Source organism: Miscanthus floridulus, chromosome 9 (genome assembly GCF_019320115.1).
Source record: "Miscanthus floridulus cultivar M001 chromosome 9, ASM1932011v1, whole genome shotgun sequence".
Classification (NCBI taxonomy): domain Eukaryota; kingdom Viridiplantae; phylum Streptophyta; class Magnoliopsida; order Poales; family Poaceae; genus Miscanthus; species Miscanthus floridulus.
Window position 1 is genome coordinate 31,819,707 of NC_089588.1, and position 26,483 is coordinate 31,846,189.

Sequence of the window (26,483 nt, forward strand, 5' to 3'; positions counted from 1 at the left end):
AGCTGGAGGAAGAAATTGCTCAACTCCGCCAGCACTATCCAGACATGCTTAGGGACATAGCCTCGAACCATCACCGGCAGTAGCCGCTCAAGCCATATGTGGTAGTCATGACTCTTAAGCCTGTTGATTCGCATAGTAGCTAAGTTCACTTCCCTCTTCAGATTCATTGCATACCCATCAGGGAACATTAATGTTTAGAACAATTCTAGTACTTCCCTCCTTTAGGCCCTCGTCAGAACAAAATCGGCCTTAGGCTTTCTCCATGACTTCCCATCTCCGGGAGGCGCCATGTCTAGATTTGGTCTATTGCATAACCTCGCCTGATCCACTCTAGCCTTAACATTATCCTTTGTCTTATGAGTAATGCCCATGATTGTACCAAAAATTGCCTCGGCGATATTCTTTTCAGTGTGCATTACATCAATGTTATGTGGAAGTAGAAGGTCATCAAAATAGGGGAGGTTCCATAAGCACGACTTGTGAGTCCATGCATGTTCCTCACCATATCCCAGAAAATGATCTCCTTGGTCATTGACCTCAAGAGCATCTAACTGGGCACGAACCGCGGCACCAATCATCATCTGGGGTGCAAGACCTTCAACTACTACATCTTTCATAAAGTTCTTGATGTCTCGTCTAAATGGATGGTCAAGAGGGAGGAATTGTCAATGTTTGTCGAATGAAGAATACTTGCCACCCTTCGTCAACCAAATGAACATCAGAGACGCCTTGCATACTGGGCATGGGAACTTGCCATGAACACACCAGCCGCAGAATATCCCATATGCTGGATAGTTATACAGGGAGTACTGGTACCAAACATACATTTTGAAGTTTGTCTTTATAGCTCGGTCATATGTCCATACCCCTTCCTCCCAAGCATGGATCAAATCATCAATCAGAGGCTGCATGTACACACTCATACTATTCCCTAGGTGTTCAGGAATTATCAACGACAAGAATATGTTCTGTCGTTGAAAGAGGACGCTAGGGGGGAGATTGAGAGGGATAACGAACATGGGCCAACAAGTGTATGAGGCAGCCACCATTCCATAAGGATTGAACCCATCTGTTGCTAGCGCAACACGTACATTACGAGCCTCTAGAGCTTTCTACGATGAATCATATCAAACCTTATCCATGCTTCACCATCAGATGGATGCACCAGCTTCTCAGGATTGTATCGACGTCCGTATTTGTGCCATGTCATCTATTTTGTGGATTCCTCAGTCATATAAAGTCGTTGGATCCTCGGTATGAATGGAAGGTACCGTAGGATCTTCATGGGGATGGCGAGCTGCCTCTTCTAACCATCACCAGAGTCTACCTCTAGGAACCTAGACGATTTACACTTCACATAGTACTTTGCTTCCGCATATTCTTTCCTAAATAAGATGCATCCCTTCGGACAAGCATGTATCTGCTCATATGGCATCTTAAGTGCACGAAGGAGTTTTTGTGCCTCATACATGCTCTTTGGCAGGATGTGACCATCTGGGAGCAGACTACCAACAACTAGCAGCATAACATCGAAGGCTTCTTGACTCAAGCTAAATTGGGACTTTACGGCCATTAGACGTGCAATGGAATCTAGTTGAGAAACCTTGGCATGCCCATGAAGGGGTTGTTGTGCCGCAGACAACATATCGTAATACGCCTTTGTGGTTGGCTCTGGCTCCTCCTCCCTATGTCCTTCATCGAAGTAAGCTTCATGATAGTCATTTAGCATGTCTCCTACCCCGGCATCAGCATCATAATCCCCGATGTGTTGTCTCACGACCTCATCTCTCACATGATCGAATTCACCATGGTAGATCCACCGGGTATAGTCCGCCGTAAATCCATTCTTGCAAAGATGTTTACCCATGACCACCTTTGTTTGTCGACGCGTGTTTGCACAAATGCTGCAGGGACACCAAGTGCCACGTGCTCCTTTAACCTTTGCAAATTCTAGTTCCAAGAAAGCATCGGTCTTCGCAATCCATTCATTGGTCATCGAACCCTGACTAGAGCGGCCCGTGTACATCCACTCACGGTCATCCATCCTCTAACATATCACCAAGTAATATAAAAATCAATTACATCTACATGTTCCTATACTGTCTAATAGGTGAAGATAGGTCCTAATCCCACTCGATGATGTGTATATTGGGTTAGTTTCCATGCTCTACTCCTATCCGAGATAGAATTTCGGCAGCACCTCCCCGTTGTTCTCCAAATACATGTCCTGGTAGGGAGATTGTGTATCCGGAGAACAACAGGGAGATGCTGCTAAAACTCTATCTCAGATCCAAGTAGAGCATGGAAACTAACTCCATCTACACATCCTCCGGCTGTCCAAAAAACATGAACAATTCAAAACAGATACGGTTATAGATATGCAAAGATCTGCATATTTCCAACCGTATCTCTTTCGAATGGGAGACGCCTAGCTAGGTTACGTGATATACGAACATGATATGGAAAGAGGGGTGTAGGATGCCTCACCTTGCTGTCCTGCAAAGTGACAAGTCAAGGACGGTGGGAAATGATCCTTGCAATAGCCTCTCCTGCAACAAACGAACATAATAGTGTCAATTATAAATTTCGGCTATTGGACGGAAAAAACAAGGCACATGCATTTAAGTAGGGCATTGCGTGGCAGAGTAATTTTAGATGGTGACACGCGCAATTGTGCAATTATCAAGTGAAAAGCTCAGTTTTTCATCCCAAGATGCAAAGTTCAACATTTGTGGGTTTTTTTCCTCCATGAGAGACTGTGAAATGCATGGATATTAAAAAGTTCAAATGTGCAGACAATTTTATGCATATGCACCTTGCTACAAAGCAATGAATTTTCATAATTTGTTTAAACATAGCATGGCACCACACAAAGAATCAGGACTAGCAAAAAAGGAATACTCCAATGGCATAGAAATTGCTGAGCTACAGGGAGGCTGATGTTGCATGCATGTTTCATTCTAAAATTCAAGACCTTCCCTAAAGGGGAATGAAGGGAGGAGGGGAGGAGTATGTCAGTTGTATTTTTACTCTCATAGCACTGGGTTAGTGGTCTCAGACTTGTCCTTTCAAATCTCTACAGCAACGACCCACCAGTATCAGTCACTTTCCTAATGATATTGAACCCCCAACCTTACTTGAAAAGAAAGTATTCTTGACACTCTTCTATACCACTGCGACTCAACTTTATCAAACAGCGACATTTTCCTACAAATTTGTAACTCTGTGGCCTGCAGAAGCTAGTACAAGCAAACACAAAATGGACAAATCTGTTCTGTGCGACGCCCCACGCTGAAGCACTTGGCCACTTGGTTAGGTGGTGGGTTAGTTATGAAACTCCTGTAGATTTGCATCACCAATGCTTATGCTGAATAAGAAAAAAGTATGTAGACTAACACCCACCAAAGAACATCCCCATCCTAGATCCTAGGAAGCAATACTATCCTCAACAAATCATCATCAAGGTGCTGAAAATTAAGAAAATGGTGGTTCTCTGACTACAGATTCAGCTTTCTATTATTACAGAACAAAGGACATGGAGATGAATTCAAGAGAAGGCCAAATCCCGATGCCAATAACCTCGAGAACAATCCAAATTGCTAGCTATGCTACCGTCAATGAACTAAAACAAATCCCATTTAGTTTTGCAAAGGCTCTCTTGTCAGAATGCAAGTTTGGCTCCGACCAGTGGAGGTGGCGAACCTAGGCGGTGGTGGCGTCAAGCTTCCGCGGTGGCGTGGGAGGCCAATAGGGTCACGGGGACGGTGCGTAGGAGGCTGGCGTGGATGCATGAGGCTAGGAGAGGGCACCGGGCGTCGGCCAACGGGGGGTGCCGGCTGCCGGGTGCGCGCAAGGCTAGAGCAGACGGCAGCGGTCGCGGCGTCGGGCTTCCGAGGCGCAGGCGGCGTCGATCTTCCGCGGTGGTGCAGGAGGCCAGCAGATCATGGGGACGGCGCACGGCAGGCCGGCGTGGATGCATGAGGATGGGAGAGGGCACTGGGTGCCGGCCAACAGGGGTGCCAGCCGCCAGGCGCGCGCAGGGCCGGAGGGGATGGGTGTGGGCCGGTGGCGCCGGGGGCTGCTGTGGGCGAGCGCGGGACTAGCGGCGTCGGCGGGTGTGGGCGGGCGGCGCCGGGGGTTGGTGTGGGCGGGCGGCGGGACCGACCGGCAGTGTGGGCTAGCGCGGGCACGCGGCTGTGTGTTTGATTGTGCGTGTGTGTGCGGCCGGGTGGTGATTGGGGTGGTTACAAGGGAGGTTTGCCGAGTGCCCGCGATCCAGCACTCGGCAAACCCCCATTTTGTTTTTTTTCATTTTCAATAACTAAACTGCTCGGTGGGGTCGTGAAGGGGTTTGCCAAGTGTCCCAGGTATGACACTCGGTAAAATTGAGATTTGTCGAGTGCCATATATCGGGCACTCGGCAAACTGATTTGATTTTTCCATATGCCTATTCATTATTTTATTTTATTATTTTTGTGTAATATATTTTCTATTTCCTATGGTTACTGGACTAGATATTTAAACCATCACATACATCACAAATCCATCAAGATTTATATTACAAATGTTACAATAATGTATATGTCGTTACAGTAAAAATGTATATACTACGATAGAAGTTTCGTCATCTCTGGATCTATACTACTCTTATCCTTGGCTTGATCAATGCCGAAAGATACTCTTTTACTCAAGACATCGTCCATGGTGAAGGATGCTAGCTTGTCTTGTAGTTCTTTGATCTCGAAGTCTAATAGCTTTTGGGGTTTTAAGTTTCTCACGCTATCGTTGAAGCAAGATGACATCAACATGCACAAGTGTTAGACAAAATAGTAGTGTGTTTTATTGAATTAACCAATATAATAAAATGAGAAACATACACACCATTTTATTTCCTTCCATTGTGCTCTCGTTGAGGTACTAATGCATTGCCCACATCACATAGAACCCGCATTTGTTGTTGGCTATTAACTGTTCTAGGGGTATGTGTTTCCATATAATGAGTGTGGGGGTATTAACCCCTATACCCTTACGGCTAGGCTTGGGCCGGCCCGGATCAGTGGGTCCGGTCCACCAAAAGACGACACGCGGCCCGGCCAACCTGTTCAGAGTCCCGCGCAAGGAGTCAAGACAGATTTGGCGATCAAGCAAGATCCTGGTCGGTTAGAATAGGAATCCTTATCCGGCCACATATGGCAATTGTAACTGGCTAGGATTAGTTTCCAGATCTGTAACCCTGCCCCCGGACTATATAAGGTGGGTAGGGGACCCCTCTAAAAAACATCTCTCATTGACATACAGCAATACAAATCAGACGCGGGACGTAGGTATTACGCCTTCTTGGCGGCCGAACCTGGATAAAACCTCGTGTCTGTCTTGCGTCACCATCTTGTTTGTGGCTTACGCATCTGTCTGCCGACAATCTACTACCTTGGGCATACCCCTAGGTAGACTGCCGACCATATTTCGTCGACAGTGGCGTGCCAGGTAGGGGGTGTGCGTACTGCTCTCCAAGCAAACAAGATGGTCATAATCTCCGGCTCCATGGCTACGCCAAACGGCCTCACGTTCACCGTCGGCCAGATCACCTGGACCACCGGCTCCGACGACTTCATCGCCATGACCATGGAGGAGGCGTGGATTCAGTCTGCACCGACCACTGCTTCACCTGCATCGGCTACTGCTCCGACCACAGTGGATACGGCTCCGACCACGACGGATATGGCTCTGACCACAATGGATCCGGCTCCGACCGCGGTACATCTGGCTCTGACCATGCCTGCATCATCTTCAGCCACATCGACAACCCATCATCCGCTTCCCCGCTACAAAGGGAAGCAGATTGACAACACCGACCTGCTCGACTCCATCGATCGGGTCGGCACCAAACTCGCTGAAACCCTAGCTCTGGTAAGTACGATTCAAAGTCAACCTAATGAGCAGGAAACCGCTCCCCACAACAGATCTACCCGACTAGCTCAAACCAGTCGTCCTACACGACTTGGTACAGATCTCGTGGTCATATCTACTCCTGAAGGGCGCTCCGCTCATCGCCGGCCAGCCTTCGCGACGGGTCTCCGGCTCTCTGAGTACGAAGCCTCGACGGAGAACGACCAGGTCTAGCCCTACGGCCTGCGAAACGCTGCCTCTAGCTACGCGTATAACCTACAGCGCCTCTTGGATCTGTGTTTTATGCACCGACCTCGGCCGAAGCCACGCAACTTCGTCAACATGATCCAGATTGAAGATTATCAAGAAGGATCCGTCCACACAGTCCAAGAGGGCGACTCCAGCTCCTCGTCTGGCATCGCATCTAATGCATCTGTCCACACTGAGCTTCAGCATCACAAAGATGAAGGCGTCAAATACGATCTGGATATCCCAGACCACGCCCCGGGGTTCCCACAATTCCCGTCTTTTCCGCCAAGGCAAGGGGATTTGATCCATGTTGTCAGCAATGATGAACCACCGGCAGTTGGCGAAATAGAACAAGAAAGGACTGCACGTGAAGCACGCAATATTGACTGGTTTAATCGCTGGCAAATCGAAGCCGAAGTAGACCAGGAGGCACGACGCATAAGGGTCCAGCCACACGACCTCAACAATGCTTTCGACAGGGTAGGGGACAAAATAGGTCATCAGGACTCCAAGCGCCAATGTAGCTGTCGCCATGGCGACAATGCAACGGCTACCCAACACCCCGGAAACCCAAGCAGTTCGCGATGAAATACAAGCCTATTTGACGGCTGCTATGGCCCAGACCGCAGAGATTGTAAATCAAGCCCAGGCTCCATCCATCTCAGTTGAGTCAAGCCACAGCCGCCAGTACCCAAGTCGCTCACAGCCACTCAACCAACGTGGCTCGCGCAACAACGACCCATCTGACAACCGTCAAGGCAGAAACGGTGGCCATGATGGTGGCCAGGATGACAACCGCCGTGACGTCTGGGATGATAACCGCTGAGACAACCGCGACAATCGCTGCGATAACCACGGTCGCAGGGCTAATCCAGATGGCAATCGAGATCGCCGTGACAGCAATAATGATCTCTGCCATTACCTCAGTAGATGCGATCTGCGCGCTCGCATCAACCAGAGAGCCAACAATCGAGCATCCCACGAAAGTTATCGCCGTATGGAATATGACACTACCCACGGCCCGTCGGGTTTGAAGCAGTTTACTCCACACCTTCGCCAAGTCATATGGCCCAAGAATTTCAAGCTCAAGAAACTTTAGAAGTACAACGGCAAGGAAAACCCCGAATTATGGGTCATGCTCTAAGAAACTGCGTGCAAATCAGCCATGGCTGACGAGCACATCATGTCTAACTATTTCCCAGTCGTTGTTGGCCATGCAGGTCACCAATGGCTGGTCAGCTTGCCGGCGAACTACTTTGACTCTTGGCAGGAGCTCAAGCAAGCCTTCATCGACAACTTCATTGCTACTTGTGAACAACCAGGCAACAAATATGATCTACAATGGATTCGAGATCGAAAAGATGAGCCACTGCGCGAGTACGTCCGGCATTTCTCGGAGATGCGCATCAAGGTCCCATCAATCTCCGACAATGAGGCAATCGAGGCTTTCATCATCACTGGCCTCCGCTTCCACGATGCCTTAAGGGACAACCTCCTCCGCAAGAGACCTAAATCGGTCATAGCGCTCCTGGCCACCGCTAAGAAATATGCGGACGCCGACGACGCTAAAAAGATAATTATTAAAGAAGCAGCTAGGGTTCCACGCTCCGACCACCCCCCACACCGCGACGACTACTGCGGCAACTGTGGTCGGAACAACAATTTTAACCGCCACAACCAGCGCAACGACTCCCACGACCATCGTGACCAACGTAATCAGCGGCGTAATCGCCGTGACGATTACAGGAGCAAGCGTGCTCGGGAAGACGACGGCGAGGTCAACACTGTTAAAAAGGGTGGCGGACGTCATAACTACGAAGACGACTACGCCAAAGCATTGAAAGGGCCCTGCCAGCTCCATCCTAAGTCAAACCATACCATGGAGAATTGCCGCGTTCTCAAGTCTATCTACACGCGTCAACAGGCTCCGGATACGTCCGACAAGCCTAACGACGTAGGGGAGCAGCGCAACGAGGATAACGATGACGATGATGCAGACCCTCATCACAAGTACATCAAGCCAACCGATCATGTGCACACCATCATCGGAGGCAAAGTGTCCATCGAGACCAAACGAGAACGCAAGCTGCTCGCCCACGCTTGCTTGAACGTGGCCAAAACCAACAACCTCCTCACTGATCCGTGGCTCCCTCCGTGGTCTCACCGCGAAATCTCCTTCAGCAGAAAGGACCAATGGGCCACAATACCTAAGCCAAGGCGTTTTCCCCTAGTCCTCGATCCTTGTATCAACAAGGTTCAGTTCGACAGAGTACTGATCGACGGCGGCAGCTCCATCGATATACTGTTCAAGAATAGTCTGCCCGCCCTGAAGATAGCCCAGGCAGACCTCAAGCCATACGAGACACAGTTTTGGGGTGTTCTCCCCAGACAGAGCTCTACACCTCTCGGGCAGATCACGCTACCTGTGCAATTTGGGACTCCGGACCACTTCCGCACCGACTACGTCAACTTCGTGGTCGCTGACTTTGACCGCACCTACCATGCTATTCTTGGTCGACCGTCGCTCACCAAGTTCATGGCCATACCTCATTACAGGTATCTGGTGCTCAAGATGCCTACCGAAAAAGGAGTTCTAACCCTCCGAGGCAACGTGTATGCAGCTTATACCTGCGAAGACGACAGTTTCAAAATAGCAGAGGCTCACGACCTCTCTATTCGAATGGCCGAGACCATGCTCGACGCCAAGAAGACCTCCGCCGACCACCTGGAGATTCTAGAGCTTGAGGCTCCACGTAAGAACATCAAGTCCAAGGAGCACAAGGTGATCCAGCTGGTCAATGGCGATCCCAGCAAAACGGCCCTCATCGGGGCCAACCTGGATGTGTTCATCAGGTTCTTGAGGAGCAACATGGATGTGTTCGCATGGAAACCTACAGACATGCCCGGTGTACCTCAGAACTTGATCGAGCACTCCTTGAATGTCAACGGCAAGGCCAAACCTATCAAGCAGAAGCTACGACGGTTCGCTCGCGACAAAAAGGAGGCGATTAGGGTAGAAGTTACATAGCTTTTGATAGCCGGATTTATCAAAGAAGTGTATCACCCGGAGTGGTTAGCCAACCCGGTTCTTGTACGCAAAAAGAATAATGAATGGAGAATGTGCGTTGATTACACTGATCTCAACAAACACTGCCCTAAGGACCCCTTCGGTTTACCTCGCATAGACGAGGTCGTAGATTCAACCGCCGGTTGCGAGCTGCTTTCCTTTCTCGATTGCTACTCTGGTTATCACCAGATCGCTCTCAAAAAAGACAACCAGATCAAGACATCTTTCATTACGCCTTTCGGCGCCTACTGCTACATGACCATGTCGTTCGGGCTCAAGAACGTCAGGGCTACCTACCAACGCGCTATACAGGCCTGCCTCAAAGAAGAGATAAAAGACGACCTTGTCGAAGCTTATGTCGATGATATAGTTGTCAAAACCAAGGAAGCACATACCCTTATTGACAACCTGGAACGCACCTTTGCAGCCCTTAACACATTCCAGTGGAAGTTAAACCCAAAAAAGTGCATCTTCGGTGTTCCCTCTAGCATACTACTTGGCAACGTCATCAGTCATGACGGCATACGCCCTAACCTGAAGAAAGTCAAAGCTGTCTTGGACATGAAGCCGCCCAAAAAGGTGAAGGATGTTCAGAAGCTTACCGGATGCATGGCCGCCCTCAGCCGTTTCATATCGAGATTAGGCGAAAAAGGATTACCGTTCTTTAAACTACTCAAAGCATCTGAAAAGTTTGAGTGGTCGGAGGAAGCAGACGCTTCCTTCACACAGCTGAAACAATACCTTACATCACCTCCGGTCCTCACTGCTCCCAGAGAAGACGAAACACTCCTGCTTTACATTGCGGCTACTAATCGAGTGGTCTCCACGGCCATGGTGGTCGAGCGAGACGAGCCCGGCCACGTCTACAAGGTACAGCGGCCAATCTATTTTATCAGTGAGGTACTTAATGAGTCCAAGACTAGGTACCCATAGATTCAGAAGTTGATCTACGCCATACTGATAACATCACGAAAGTTGAAACATTACTTCGACAGATACCGTGTGGTGGTCATGACTGAGTACCCTCTGCGAGACATCATTAGCAACAAGGATGCGAATGGGCACATCGTTAAATGGGCAATGGAGCTATGCCCCTTCTCCTTGGAATTTGCAAGCCATACTACAATCAAGTCTCAGGCACTCGTCGATTTCATCATTGAGTGGACAGACTTAAGTACGCCTGCCTCTCCAGGATCCGACGAGTATTGGACGATGTACTTCGACGGCTCTCTCAACATTGACGGTGCGGGAGCAGGAGTCCTTTTCGTGTCACCATCCAAGGAGCAGCTCCGGTACGTCCTCAGGATTTATTTCCCAGCATCTAATAATGCCGCCGAGTACGAAGCATGCCTACATGGTTTGCGCATTGCGGTTGAGCTTGGCGTTAAACGTCTCTACGTCTACGGAGACTCTGCTCTGGTCATCAACCAACTCAACAAGGACTGGGACACGACCAGCGAAAAGATGGATGCATACTGCAAATCGATCAGAAAGCTAGAAGGTAGGTTCTATGGCATCGAGTACATACACGTGGTCCGGGACAAGAATCAAGCAGCGGATGCACTGTCAAAGTTAGGATCATCCCGAGCCAAAATCCCACATGGCGTATTCGTCCAAGACCTGCTCATGCCTTCCATCGAAGAGGAAGATTCCACGACAGACAAGCCTCCAGACCAGCAATTGGTGGCTACGGTTCCGGCGTCATGCACCGCCGAGCCGCCTCCGACCACTCATGAGCCCGACTGGAGCATACCTTTCATCAAGTACCTAACAGATGGCAGCGGTTACACTGATCGGACAGAAAACGAGCGCCTGATGCATCGCAGTAAGCAGTACCTGCTCGTCGATGGCAAGCTATGGTGCAAGAACGCAAAGGAGGAAATCTTGATGAAGTGTATAACCCAGGAGGATGGCGAACATCTCCTGGACCAAATCCACTCTGGCTCCTGCGGCAACCACACGGCCTCAAGAACGCTGGTCGGTAAGGCTTTCCGAGCAGGGTTCTATTGGCCATCAGCAGTAGCCGACGTAGAGAAGTTAGTCCGCCACTGTGAGGGTTGTCAGTTCTTCGCCAAGAGAATCCACATACCAGCACATGAGATCTAGACAATACCAGCTTCTTGGCCCTTCGCATGCTGGGGACTGGATATGATCGGGCCCTTCAAACCGGCTCCAGGGAAATTTACATGCGTCTTTGTGTTGATCGACAAATTTTTTAAGTGGATAGAATACATGCCTTTGGTACAGGCATCCTCAGAAAAGGCTATCACATTCCTCGACCAGGTCATCCATTCTTTCGGCATACCCAACAGCATCATCACTGATCTGGGTACTCAGTTCACCGGAAATGCTTTTTGGGACTTCTGCGATGAAAGGAGCATAGTAGTAAAATACGTCTCGGTGGCACACCCTAGAGCTAATGGACAAGTCGAGCGGGCAAATGGCATGATCTTGGACTCATTGAAGAAGAGGATGTATAGAGAAAATGACAAAGCTCCCGGAAGATGGCTCAAAGAGTTACCAGCAGTGGTCTGGGGCCTCAGAACTCAGCCCAGTCGTAACACCGGCGTCTCACCATACTTTATGGTTTACGGCGCTGAGGCAGTCCTCCTAGCAGATATAGCTTTCAGATCAGCACGGGTAGAGAATTTCGACGAAGGCAAGGTCAATGAAGTGCGGGAGCTAGAAGTGAATAGCGTAGAAGAGAAGCGGCTCGATTCTTGTGTACGTACGGCCAAATACCTTGCTATTTTGCGCAGGTACTACAACAAGAACGTTAAAGAGCGGTTCTTTGTGGTCAGGGACTTGGTCCTGAAGTGGAAGATGAACCAGGCTGGTGTCCATAAACTCACAACCCCATGGGAGGGGCCCTTCATGATCAAGGAAGTCACACGACCAACGTCTTATAGGTTAGCTAACCTGGACGGTACGGACGTACCAAACTCATGGCACATCGACAAGCTTAGACGTTTCTATGCTTAACTACTGAGATATGTACTCCTCTTGTACTTTCGATTTACTTCAATAAAGCTATTATGATTTCTCCGACCACTCTAATGTGTCACTTCGAATTTTATGGTTATTCTAACTTAGTCAGTGAAAGCCGACCACCACTCCTATGGTTTTTGGAGCAGGCCCTGTCTCCGGTTCCTCCGAACACGTGCATGGGATCCGCTCTCTACATTATGGGTGATCGGCAGGTCCCCCTTGGTTTGACTTGTCCGCGTCTACGTGTGAACAGGTCATGCACCTCACACTCCGACCACATGGCAAACTAGGGCCGCACAAACTTTTTGGGATGATGTGTCGAGCAAAATGGTACAACTAAACATAACGTTAACATGTTCTCACTTAGTTACACCAACATGAGTTTCAAGCTTAAAAACGTTTTATACAAAGCAAACAAGCTTATGATGATATACAGTTACGTTATTACAAGCTTGCCTGAAGGGGCCCAAGTTTACAATAACACAACTATGTCCTCCTTCTATAGCTCTAAGCCTATTACATTGGCTGGTCGGGGCGCGCGGCACCTACTGCTCGCTGCTTCCGATATCCTACTCGAGTCTCGGGGACTCTTGTGCTGGTCGAGCTGAAGGGGATGGCCCCGCCAATGCTTGGCTGGTTGAGACCGCAGGCTTCATCAGTTGGCTTGCAACTGATGGCGTTCCCAGCAGACTTGTCGATGGCGTACCCTGTACAGGTGTTGTCCCGCCTCCACACAGGTTAATGTCGCCAATTATCCTTGACGACAGGTCCAGCTAGGCCATCCGAAGTTCCTCAGCCTTGTCTGGGTCTATCTCCTTCAGGTATCCACCCTCCAGGCGCTTGAGATCGATCAGGGGGTAGTGGGCACGCACCATGCTTAGCACATGTGCACCCATGTACTCACCCGCCTCCTTCACGAACTCTTGGAACCATCCCCATGCTTTTCTGCATCTCTCGACCAGTCCGAGCTGGGGCGTCCTTGGCTCTTCCTCTGTGAGCGCCGGGTCGATAAGGTCGAGGACGGGCAAAATGCCAGTTGCCACTTCCTAGCACCGTTTCTTCCATGTGTCTCGATCCTCGGTGGTCTCTAGGCATCGTGCCTTCCAGCCGTCATGATCTTTCATCACGGCTTCTAGATGTTTCTTGGCATTGACTTTTAAAACTGCAAACCGTACAAGACATCAAAATGTAATGGCATGACAAGATAAGGCGGGCAACAGAATGAGAAAGGTGGTCTAGAATACTTACTTCTCAGTTCCTCCTTCATCTTGGTTGTGCTGTCCTAGAGTTGAGACTGGTTGCGCACCAGTTTCTCGTTGTCCTCCTTCAGGCGACCACACTCAGTGGTCACACGGCTATTCTCCTCTTGGAGGCGGGTTACTTTGGCTTCTAAGCCTGCACTACAGCTATCACTACCAATAATGCAACAACACGTGTCATGCACTTGCTATGATAAAATGAAAAGTTACTTGTTTTTTCCTGCTCTTTGTTACTGAGCTGGCCGACCAGGTTCTGGTTCTGTGCCTCTTGCTCCGTCCTCTCCTGGTCGGTGGCTTCAAGTTGGCGGCGTAAGCGTTCCACCTCAGCCACCAGTTCTCTATTGTTGGTCATGATTCCCTCAATCTGGTCGAAGCACCTCTTTTGGTACTTTGCGGTCTTCATCAAGTCCTGCATATAAACAAGCTAAGTCAGATAGTTCGACTACATAGCAGGGTCAAGTGGTCAAGCCAAACATACCTGGACTTCTGTCACCAGACGTTTTGCCGCTCGTTCAACTTTTAGGGTCTCTTCGGCCTCTGGGATTTCCTCATGCATAACCCACTCGTCGTTCCGCCAGCGCGACATATATACATGTTGTCGCTTGTCTTGGGGACGGCCCAGGACCTCTTCTATTTCGTCCTCTTCGGCCTCTTGTTCAGGGGGCGGCGCTGGCCTGGAGTATGTAGTCTCTACGACCACTATGGCTTTCCCACGAGCCGTAGCATCGGCAAGCGTGCTCTGTGCCACCTCCAGCTGCTGCTTCTCGACTTGGTCTGGTTCCCTTGGCGTCAAGGTATCCACCTCAGCAGGGTTAGTGCTCGGAGCACTTGTACTTGGCTCGGCTCTCTTCTCGACCAGCTGCTCGGGGACTGTCGTCTAGCCGCTCGGCTGCTGAGGTTCCGGCGGAATTTCTTCTACTGGTTCCTCCACAGCCGGCTGCTGAGCAGTTCTTTTCACCAATGCTGGCGAAGCCATGCCGCACCCGGCTAGCTGGTCGGGATTTTCGGTGGACGCCGACCTAATATGCCAGAGAAAAGTTCAGAAGACAATAGTATTCAATACAAATTATAAGCTTACATCAAGGTTACAGATACTTACAGCTTGGAAGCACGAATGATGTGGTGAAGGAACATCTCTTCGACCGCGCCTGCTCCACGTGCTCGGGCGGGTTCCACTGGGTCTTTTTCCACGACCAGTACTGGCTGAAAGCTCTAGTTTGGTTTTGGTTAATTGATGAAACCCTAAGTGCTAACCTAGTTTATCAAGATGATTATGAGATAGGTAGCACTACTCCAAGTGATGAAGCAATGGCGAAGATCATGACAACGGTGATGGCATGGTGATGGTCAAATGCTTAAACTTGGAAAAGAAGAAAGAGAAAAACAAAAGGCTCAAGGCAAAGGTATAAAATGTAGGAGCCATTTTGTTTTAGTGATCAAGACACTTAGTGAGTGTGATCACATTTAGGATAGATAGCCGTACTATTAAGAGGAGTGAAACTCGTATCGGAATGCGGTTATCAAAGTGCCACTAGATGCTCTAACTCATTGCATATGCATTTAGGATCTAGTGGAGTGCTAACACCCTTGAAAAAATTTGTGAAAATGTGCTAACACATGTGCACAAGGTGTTTGCAGGATTCGGCGCTTTTGGAAAATGAAATGTCTATTTTCTATTGCGCCGGATGCAAAATTCTTGGTGGTTGGCACATTTGAGCAAGGGTGAAGAAGTTAGAGTTGAAATGGAGTTGGTCAAAATGATGCTGGCATCGGTCTACTGACCGGACGCCGAGTCACTCAGCGACTGGACGCTGAAAGGCTACGTCTGGTCGAGCTGTCAGACGGCACAGTGGGTAGGGTTGAGCACCGGACGCTGGTCTGCGTCCGGTCAAGGTGGACAGCTTACTGGAAACGGCCAGACGCTGGGGCTTCAACGTCCGGTCAGTTTTGACCGGAGCGTCCGGTCAGCTTCATAGCCGTTGAAATCTGACGAACAGCGTTTGAAGCTGGTGACACATGGCATCCATCGGGCGACCGGACGCTAAGGGCCAGCGTCCGGTCGGTATGACCGGAGCGTCCGGTCAGAGCGTGTTTTGCCCAGTGAAGGGGTACAACGGCTCTATTTGATGGGGGCTCTATTTATAGCCCCATGGCTGGCTCAAGGGATAACTCTTGCACATTTTCATTGACATAGCAACCTTGTGAGCTTAGCCAAAGTCCTCCCACTCATCTCCATCATTGATCCATCATCATTGTGAGATTGGGAGAGAATCCAAGTGCATTGCTTGAGTGATTGCATCTAGTGGCACTTGGTATTCGTGTTGCGCTGCGGATTTCGCTTGTTTCTCTTGGTGGTTGCCACCACCTAGACGGTTGGAGCAGCGGTGAAGGATCGGCACGAGTTGGTGATTGTTCGTGGCCGCCTTCGGTGATTGTGAGGGGAGTTGTACCTTCCCCGGCGGAGCGCCGAAAGGTAAATCTAGTAAATTGCTCGTGTCATTGAGTTACCTCACTTGTGGGTCGGTTCTTGTGGTGTCCAATCGTGTGGACGAGGTTTGTGAAACACCTCTTAGCCGCCGAACCACCAAGTGTTGGTCGACACAACGGGGACGTAGCGTGTTGGCAAGCACGTGAACCTCGGGAGAAAATCGATTGTCTCTCTTCTTTGTCATTCTCCCAGTGATTGGCTATATATTCATCTTGTGATTGGTTCATCCCCTACACGTCGGTATAATCACTCTACTCACTCATTTACATTCTTGCAAACTAGTTGATACAAGCTCTTTAGTGTAATTAGAATTGAGAGCTTGCTTTATTATTTACATTCATCTAGTTGAGCTCTTTAGAGTAGCAAGGTTGAGAGCTCTTAGTGAGTAATTACATAGCTAGTTTGTGTGCCTAAGTATTCATTGCAACTAGAATTATTGGATAGGTGGCTTGCAACCCTTGTAGAGCTAGAGCAAGTTTGCATTACGCTATTTGTCATACTAATCAAATTGCTCTAGTTGATTTGTAGATTTTTAAATAGGCTATTCACCCCCCCTCTAGCCATATTAGGACCTTTCACTGGCGCCGGGGTTTGGTGCTCGACCCTTTCTCCGCTTGTCCTCTGTGTTGCAGTGGTCGGTGATGCGATCCCTGCTGGCACAGAGGAGCCACCCTACCCCATCGACTCCATTTGTCTTCTCCTCTTTCGGGGGACGAGTCAGAAGATGTCCGCATCCTCTGTTTCATCGTCCGAAAGAGGGAAGATGGCCTGACGACGTTTGTTGGCCGCCGGCCGCTTGCCAACAGCCCTGGCCGTTGCCTCCTCTCCAACCTCGAGTACGGCCCAGTCGACGTCTTTGGCCCTGGCACTGGTCTGGGCAGTTGGGCCGGCAACTTGCGGCCAATCCACACCAGGGGGTGGAGACACGAACACTGCTGCCCTATCACGACCATTACTCTAGGAAATATAAAGACGACAACACAGTCAATTTTTTGTTACAACGTAACTCTACAGGTACAAGGAAGCATCATTTACCTTTGGGGGCGGTCGGGCCAGCTTGAAGGCGTGCTCGATGTCGCTTAACCTGGCATAATTGGGATCGGCTAGGTTGAATAGCTCCCCAATCCTAGCCTTGACTTCGATTTTGTCGAGCACCTCTTTTCTGTTCCTCGTTGGATCTGCGCTCCCCTGGTATTCGTAGCCAGGATGTACCCTCTTCTGGCAGGGCTAGATCCTTCGGCTGATGAAGTTCCCGACCACGCTTGGACCATCCAGCTTCCCCCACGGGATCATCACGAGCAGTTCTGCGATCTGTTCCAAGTGCTCGGGCTTCTCCGACCAGCTGTTCTTCTTCTCCGGAATCAACCCCACGTTGCATAAGGTGATCATGTTCGGCTCTTCGCGGATGTAGAACCACTTCTTGTACCATTCGTCCAGTGATGTGTTCCAAGGGCAGTGCAAGTACTGGGCCTTCATCCCATCACGCAGATTGAGGTATACGCCTCTGGCTATCTTTGAGCCGCCGCTCCCTTTCTTCCGCAGACAGAACAGATGGCGAAAGAGATCGAAATGGGGCTGGAAGCCACCATAGGCTTTGCAAAGATGGATGAAGGTGGAGACAAGAAGAATCGAGTTGGGATGCAGATTACAAATCCCAATCTCGTAATACAAATAGAGCCCCTGAAGGAAAGGGTGCACTAGTACCCCAAAACCCCGCTTGAAGAAATCCTCGAAAACCACAATTTCACCTGGTTGTGGATCGGGGAAGCTTTCTCCTTCCGGCGCGCGCCATCCCGCGAGTGTCTTGTTGTGGAGCACTCCCATGGCGACGAGGTCTTCGATGGTCTGCTCGTTGCTCCTTGACTTCCACCACTCCTTTGCCATGACTCTGGCTTTCTTCTGGGCGTCTCTCTTCTCCATTAATCTGTCCTTGCTAAAGGGGTGGATGCGGTGGGGGATTGCTGATGATTTCGGAGGTGTAGGGTTCGGCAGGAGGAAGAAGAAGGTTGCGGCGGCGAATGATAATGGGGATCGGTAAAAAGTAACTTACCAGTTCTATTTTATAAATAACCAAGGGCTCCGTCGTTTTGTCCGCCCGAGATTCTTGGGAGACGTGCGCACGCGCCGTAGACGGTTGTTTCCACAACCTCGAGATCTACACCAATAAACGCGCCCCTTCGAAACTAGTGTACGTGCCTCTTCGTTGATAGTGTGAGAGGGCCCACACTGACGCACCTCCTTACAGGTGCCAAGCGACTGTTTGCCAATAAGAGCAAGAAGACAGTATGACGTGCTATACACGTCTGCTTTTCTGACCAGACATGTCAGATTGAACTTGACAGAGTAAGGAGATAAATAAATACACCAAATAATAGTATAAGAGGCGCTCGTTTTTTCGCTGCATGTCTTGTGCTCAGGGATGGACCAGACCACTGTCATGCTCGAGGACTGCCCCGACCACTACAATGCTCGGGGACTGCCCAGACCACTGCCGTGCTCGGGGACTGCTCCGACCACTGCCGTGCTCAGGGACTGCTCCGACCATAGCCGTGCTCGGGGACTATACCGACCACTGCCGTGCTCGGGGACTGCTCCGACCACTGCTCGGAGATCGCTCTCCTCGGCTACATATGATTTGTACTCATATACAGTTGAGAGACATTTATTTAGACCTTGCTACAAGGCTCATACTTCGCCTTCCAGTAAGATCGGGGACTACATCGGTACGATGCACCTGCCGGTGCATCTCATATCGCCTGCACGACGATTGGATTCTTAACTTCAGTGGAAATTATTTTTTAGACCCTGGCACCACATGCCTGCGTCACCTATTACCAGGCTCGGGGACTAAGTGGGCACACTTCACCTTGTGGTGAATGTGTTTATTTAATCGACCCCTATGCTTTGACTGATTGTAAGGATTACTATCGTGCTTGGGAACTGTCCCGACCACTGCTCGAAGATCGTTCTCCTCGGCTACATGTGATTTGTACTCACATATAGTTGAGAGACATTTATTTAGACCTTGCTACAAGGCTCATACTTCACCTTCCAGCAAGCCCGGGGACTACATCAGTACGATGCACCTACCGGTGCATCTCGTATTGCCTGTATGACAATTGGGTTCTCAACTTAACTGGGAATTCTTTTTAGACCCTGGCACCACATGCCTACGTCACCTACTACCAGGCTCGGGGACTAAGTGGGCACACTTCACCTTGCGGTGAATGTGTTTGTTTTTTCGACACCTACGCCTCTGGTGATCAAGGATGCTACGCTTCAAGATTCACTTACATTTCTTTTCAGAAATACAAGTGGGCACACTTCATAGGATGGAAATCTTTTTCTTTTTTCTTAAGAGCACCATACATTCTTCGGACAACCTACTTCTCCGGCGACAACGGTGGTCAGAGACATCAAGGACTCAAGCCTTACTTGTCGGAGAAGGTTAAAATGGCGTGTCGCAGCATAATACATGGTGCTCGGGGACTAGCTGTGGGGGTATTAACCCCTATACCCTTACGTCTAGGCTTGGGCCGGCCCGGATCAGTGGGTCCGGTCCACCAAAAGACGACGCGCGGCCTGGCCAACCTGTTCGGAGTCCCGCGCAAGGAGACAAGGCAGATTTGGCGATCAAGCAAGATCCTAGTCGGTTAGAATAGGAATCCTTATCCGGCCACATATGGCAATTGTAACTGGCTAGGATTAGTTTCTAGATCTGTAACCCTGCCCCCCGGACTATATAAGGTGGGCAGGGGACCCCTCTAAAAAACATCTCTCATTGACATACAGCAATACAAATCAGACGCATGACGTAGGTATTACGCCTTCTTGGCGGCCGAACCTGGATAAAACCTCGTGTCTGTCTTGCGTCACCGTCTTGTTTGTAGCTTGCGCATCTGTCTGCCGACAATCTACTACCTTGGGCATACCCATAGATAGACTGCCGACCATATTTCGTCGATAATGAGCCTCGAAATGGTTCTTCCTGTGCCCGTCTATATTTTTCTTGACTTAGCGTGACACTATAAAGTGTGAAAGGTGGTGAAATTAAAATGTGATATGTGATTAGAAAATTATATGTTACTAGCTTCACTTACTTACTTAGCACCATGAGTAGGTCATTGATCTGAGAAAGTTCTCTTCGAGTCGCACACCTGGACATGTGATTGTGCAAGTTTGATATCTACGAGGACGTATTGGAAACTGCACTCACAAACTTCCAATGCTAATCAGGCCTAGTTAACAAATAACCTTAAAAAATAAGAAGCGCCTAGCTAGGCCCATATATCGGGCACTCGGCAAACTTATTATTTCATACAATACCATATCTTAACATGTTGTATGTACCTACCAAATGGATCCAGAAATATATCAATTCTTAACATGGAGTACCACATGTTGTATGTGGAAAGTAGAAAAAGTTTCAAGGTCAGGAGTGAAAAAACTTATTATTTCATGCAGTTGTAGCTCAAATTCAATGTATATCAATTAAAATTCTATAATTGCACTTAACAAATTAAAATTATCGTACGGATCCAAAAATTTACCAAAATTACACATGGATCAATCTATGTTCTCTATTGCCTATACAAAAAGTTCTGAAGTCAAACCCCAATTCGACCGTCACTTTGAATTCAAATCTTACCGAATCATTCTCTACGCTACGATTCTTCTTCTGAGATACTTTGGATTGTAAACATCGTATGTGACAGATTGTCCAAAACCTTCTCAATTTTTTACCACAACCTCCGCGTATGATATCATGAGATTTTGATAAATCTCATGATTTTCAGACTTCGTTTGCTTTTTTTTAGAATTTAAAAACCATTCGGCCACACGTTCGTGGTCGGGTTTCGTGAACAAGATATTCAAAAATTCTTTTCATTTCCCGAGCAAGGCCTCAAAATGGACTCAATAGCATGAATATCATTTTTTCACTCATTTTATTCCATTATTTGAATTACTTGCAGTTCAATTTTGACTTATACCAAAAAATTTCTCTAAACGCAATAAATTAATTAAATATATCAAACGGATTCAGAAATATACCAAATTTTAACATGTAGTAACACATGTTGTATGTGGATGGTAGAAAAAGTTTGGAGGGCAGGAGAGGAAAATAAGTTTTGGATTTGCCGAGTGTTGGGAAAAAACACTCGACAAACTTATCATTTTGCCGAGTGCTGGCTAAAAACACTCGACAAACTGATCATTTTGCCGAGTGTTGCGGTAAAACACTCGGCAAAGTTGCACTTTTGCTAACGACCGACACGCCGTCAGACGGCCGTCGCACCTGCCGGTCACGTGATATGATTTTGCCGAGTGTTAATTTATTGTCGAGTGTCGTATTGTGGTTTGCCGAGTGTCTTATATTCTATACTCGGCAAATCTGATTTTTTACCGAGTGTAATATGTATGTTGAGTGTCTTATTAACTACACTCGGTAAATTAGCTCTTTGCCGAGTGCCCGATTAATTGCACTCGGCAAATAAATAAACACTCGGCATATTTACTGTTTCCGGTAGTGCCTCTGCTAGTTGTATGGACAATAACATTCCATCTATCAGTTCACCTATATAATAGATGACTCACATATGACTAACTTGTCTCTCTCACAATTTTTTAGTTCTTGTGTCTAGGCTGGCTGTAAACTTGTAACCTGCTTTTTTTCTCTCTCGTCTCCTCTTCTCTCTTAGCCACCTCAGCATATGCATTCCACATACAGTCTTTTACTATATATATTTGCTCTAAGATCAGCGAGTTGTGGGGAGCTATGGAGTCCCTGGCGACAACGTAGCAGAGACAAGCAACACGGTTTTTATATCTAATTGTTTTTTTTTTTGTTTTTAAACTTTATTTAAATGCAGGTAGTTCTAAGTATGTACTCATATTCTTTTATCTATTTTATTTATCAATTCCCTCCTCATTTCTTATCTATCTTTTCAGGGCGTTATGGGAAACTCCTACAATTAAAGATTGTAAATTATGCAGTTTTTTTATTGCTTCTTTGTACTCTTGTTTTGCCCTTCGAATACATGCCCAGACACAAACACGTTGTGTATTCTTATTCCTTTTACAGACACTGAGTAGGATTGTTATTTTCCTCCGTATCTCAGTAAAGAAAGACAACTTATGCTATTTTTCAACTCTTATATATCTTGTCTTTTGGGGAACGGCCGGCCAATTGGTCAGTGGAGCTTAGGGTGTGTTTGGTTAAGCTGTGGCTGTGGAAAAAACTGTTATGGGCTGTGAGCTATGGGAAAGCTGCTGTAGGCTGTGAGTTGTAGAAAAGTTGAAAGTTGTTTGGTTAAATAAGTATAAAATATACCTTCTATCTTTATCTCTCTTTAAATAACTATGAAAGAGCTTTTTATTCCACCAATTTCGAAAAGCAGAAAGCCAAAAACATAGTCAAACCAGCTTTGAAAAATGTACTACGAAAAAACAACTGCTTCTGAAAAAACAGCCTCCAAAAACAGCCCCTTTGGTTGGGCTTTTGGCTTTTTGAGCCAAAAGCTAAAGCCAAAAGCCCAACCAAACGGACCCTTTGTACCTCCCTTCGAGGTGGTCAGAGTTCGAATCCGTCGACGAGCGGGAGAGGGGGGACTTCCTCGTCTGCCCCACATCCAAAGCACAGGTCCATAGCCAGATTATCTCATAGAGTTACGGTACCACTGTGTAAGGGCGGGGCAGGGATTCAGAGGTTTTCTCGATCTGCGTGAGAAGATCTTCTTCTTAAACCGGAATACATAGGGTTGTCTGGCCACCGCAGATCGAGTTTTTTTTTATCTTGTCCTTTTGTCACTCCTAAAACAACATTTTAAAAATCTACTTCACATCCGTATGTAAGTGAAAAAAAAAATATTCCTCCCGCCCGTTTCTTCTCCCCCACACCCGTTATCTAGAAGGAGAAGTAACAGGCGCGCCGAAAGTATTTTGGGCCCAGTCATACAGGAGAAACTGGCCGAGCTGAGAGGCACCTGCATTGGGGAAACAGGCCCGCTCAGCGCTCGCTAGTTGGACCGAAGGGTAGACAGGGGAAACCGACAAACAGCAGAGAAACAGGTCCGCTCCGCGCTCGCTAGTTGGTCAGAATCAAAATAGGAAAACAGGTCGTGGGCTCGTGGCCCATCTTTACGTCACTGTATACTGCTACGCTGGCCCATCGCAAGAGTCTCGGTGAGGGGAAGGGTTGAGCCGGGCCTGGACTCTGAGGGGGATTGGACCCTGGGCCTTGCTGGACTTGCGGGGAGGGAGCGGATGGGTTTGTACAGAGTTGACCGAGTACTATACATAGTATTATATGTTGCTAAAAAAACATAGTACTACCTCCATTCTCAAAAATAAAGTCGTTTTGGATAGCGACACGGTCTTCAAAGCATAACTTTAACTACTTATTTTTATAAATATATTTATCAAAAAGTGATATATGTAAATTTTTGTGAAAGTATTTTTCAAGACAAATCTATACATATGATTTTTATATTTCTAAACTCAACAACTTAAAAGTTATTCATGATTTATGTTTGATCCAAGTCTTTTCTAAAACGATTTCATTTTTTAGTATGGACGGAGTATTATATTTTGGTAAAGACTTCTGTCGACCGGCCGTGCATTATTCGCTTGGCACAGCCTGCACCTAGCCCAACCGCGGGCCGCCTCCCCAACCTCCTCTCGCTCGGCACTTCTCCACTTCCTTCCCATCTCCACTCCATTTCCATCCCCATCTCCATTTCTCAATCGCACACCCAACCCCGCCGCCTCCAACCCTAGCCTAACGGCTCCACCTCGCCACCGGCACCGGCCCCTCCCCCGCCCCCACAGCCAGATCTAGTTGCGCCGACAACCCTAGCCCCGACGAGCTCTACCACCCCGTCACCGCCGCAGCCGCTGGTCGTCTCTCCAGCGTCGGTGGCCACCCCTCCCCACCCGCCTCCCCCTCCCCTACCCCCTCCATCTCCCGACGGCCGGCGTGGAGGCCTTCAAGGACTCCATCCGAGGCCTCGACGTGGGCGTGCTCGTTAACAACACCGGGCTGTCCTACCCCTACGCCCGCTCAGGCCTTGGCGCAGGAGGCTGCTCGCGTCCATGGTGCTATCGTGGCCCTCGGCCGTCTGCCTCGCCGTTGCCGCCGTCAACATCGCACTCTTCATGCTCCCCATCGAGAAGGTTGGGGTTTCTCCACTCTCCACCCCGCCGCTAGCTAAATCGGCCCATTCGCGACTCCATGTTGGGAGGATGAGTGTTGTCGGAGGAAACATGTTTGGGATGATCTGTGCTGCTTATAGATTCATGGTATGGTTAGGCATGGAAAACAGTCATTCTGGTTGTTGAAATGTAGGTTCGTTTGCTCTCGTGGTTGGTTAGCTCCCCCTCCCTCCCCTCGGTACCCAAATCTGCCATGGTTATACTTCGTGTTGCTATCTTTGTTGCCGGAAATTCCTATTCGAGTGGAGCTAATGATGGGTTTTGCCAAATGTGCATTTGAATGTTTCAGTCTTCAGAAATGTAGTATTGTTTTGGGTAGACTGGGCCAATGCATTGTGACATAACATGGTTGTAAGTAACACATATCATGAATACATGTATATTCCCAAATTGAAAGACATTTCCTGTCTAGCAGGAAGCTTTCAAGCGGTACTCCATTGCTTCTCACATCCACTATTGCGTGCCATAGTAGGTCAAGATACATGAACCACGTGATTAGTTGTTGGCAAAGCTATCTATCTATGGAATTATTTTTGTCATCTGACCATTCTAGTGCTTAATTTGTCATCCTTTCATGCCTTGTTCTATTATGGATATATCCTCGTGGTATTATCTAGTTCTAGCTTTAGCAACTGTTATTCCCTGTTATAGTATTCTGTTAGGATGCATACTGCTTTCCGTTTTAATTTGCCTCAAGATGGTCATAACTTAATACCTAAAATATACCTCTCTCAGCTGCTTGCATCCAGCTCACGGCATTACCTGCTCTGCTATTTTTCATCTTGATTGAGGAATTTTTGTCAATTAGTTTTATTCTTTTTACCTAGTTTACATCATAATGTTGTGATATTTCAATTTACTAAGATAATCCAGAGTTTGAGAAGTTTATACTTCCCTTCTCGCTTTCTTGTTGCCTATAAATCTTAAGATTATGGACCTTAAAATGTAGATTAATTTAACTTCCGCATCAGGTACTTATTTGTTTAAGTTTACATTGACAGATTTTAAAGGACTTTCTGGTTTGGATCAAGGAGAACTTGGGTCCATGGGGTCCTTTGGTGCTGTAAGTATTGAACTCTTTGCACATAAGTGGTAGTTTCTCACTTGCAGCCACACTTTTGGGGCTCACTTACTGCTATACTCCACTACACAGCTTTTCATAGAAAATATATGTCCTGTCCCTTAAATAAAAATTGGAGACGTTGATTCTCCATTTCTTTGGTGTTCTCCCACATTTGGAGCAGTGCCTAGTGACTGTTGATCGGTGATTCTTGAATTGGTTGTGGTGTTATGTTTTATGGAGGTGTCAATAATCTGCATTTTAGAGCAACTAAATGTACATGTGCATTGATTAGTTACTGAACTTCATTGGGAATAAGCAACTAAATGTATTCTGACTAGGCAATATTGTGGCAAGATCAAGGTAAAATAATTCAAAACATTAGGCAATTTTTACATCATTCTTTCTCTAATCTCTCTTTGTTTTTTCTATCATTAGATTGCAGGTTAGTTTCGCTTCTCTGCTTTTCCCACAGATTTCCTGTGGGTTAGTTCCCCTTCTCTGCTTTTCTCACAGATTTCCTGTGGTTATGTATCCATCTGGGCAACAAACTTAGAACTAAACATATTTTTGTTAAAATTATCAGCCTATCTTCCCTGGTGATAGTGTTGTGGATCAGCTTGTTGAGATAATAAAAGTACGTGGTTGTTCTGCGGACTGCACTATATTAGTTCTAAAGAAATGTGCTAACTAGTGTTTTTCTATTTCCATGTACTGAATGGATTTGCTTTTTGCTGACAGGTTCTTGGTACTCCAACATGTGAGGAAATCCAATGTATGAATCGAAACTACACCGTGTTTGTATTTCGTCATATCAAAGCTCATCCATGGCACAATGTATGTGAAATTTATTTATCACATTACACTCACCCTGCATTGCATTGCATTTTTATCCTAAAATAATTTTAGGACTGACTTGATATGCATCCTAATATTGTTTAATCAGTACCTACAAACTTGACTCTAGTATTTATTTAACAGCATTTTTGGTATTTGCCATGATCACATTACTAATGGTCCTTTTTCCTTGTTTTTCTACTGTTACGATGATTCTTTCTGTTCAACCATTGAACTAGTCTGCCTTTTGTACAAAAACTAGATATTGACATCACCACCTTGCCTTTGTTTGATATGTATTTTTGCAAATAAATCGGGGGTTGGGGGTTGGGGGTGGGGCTATGGGTTGTAAATGAACACAGACACTATACTTTCTTTTTCAGAATACAAAAAGTATCTAATTAGGAAGACATTGTTGCCTAATGAATGATACTTAAA

General features: G+C 47.5%; 1 long non-coding RNA gene across 1 annotated transcript; it reads left to right on the forward strand.

Annotated features, from left to right (window-relative positions):
* Nucleotides 1-23,602: 23,602 nt before the first annotated feature.
* LOC136481669 (uncharacterized) lies at nucleotides 23,603-26,074 on the forward strand. Its single transcript, XR_010764807.1, has 4 exons — nucleotides 23,603-24,109; nucleotides 25,150-25,694; nucleotides 25,795-25,845; nucleotides 25,950-26,074. It is a non-coding gene; the product is annotated as an uncharacterized lncRNA (long non-coding RNA).
* The last annotated feature ends 409 nt before the right edge of the window (nucleotides 26,075-26,483 follow it).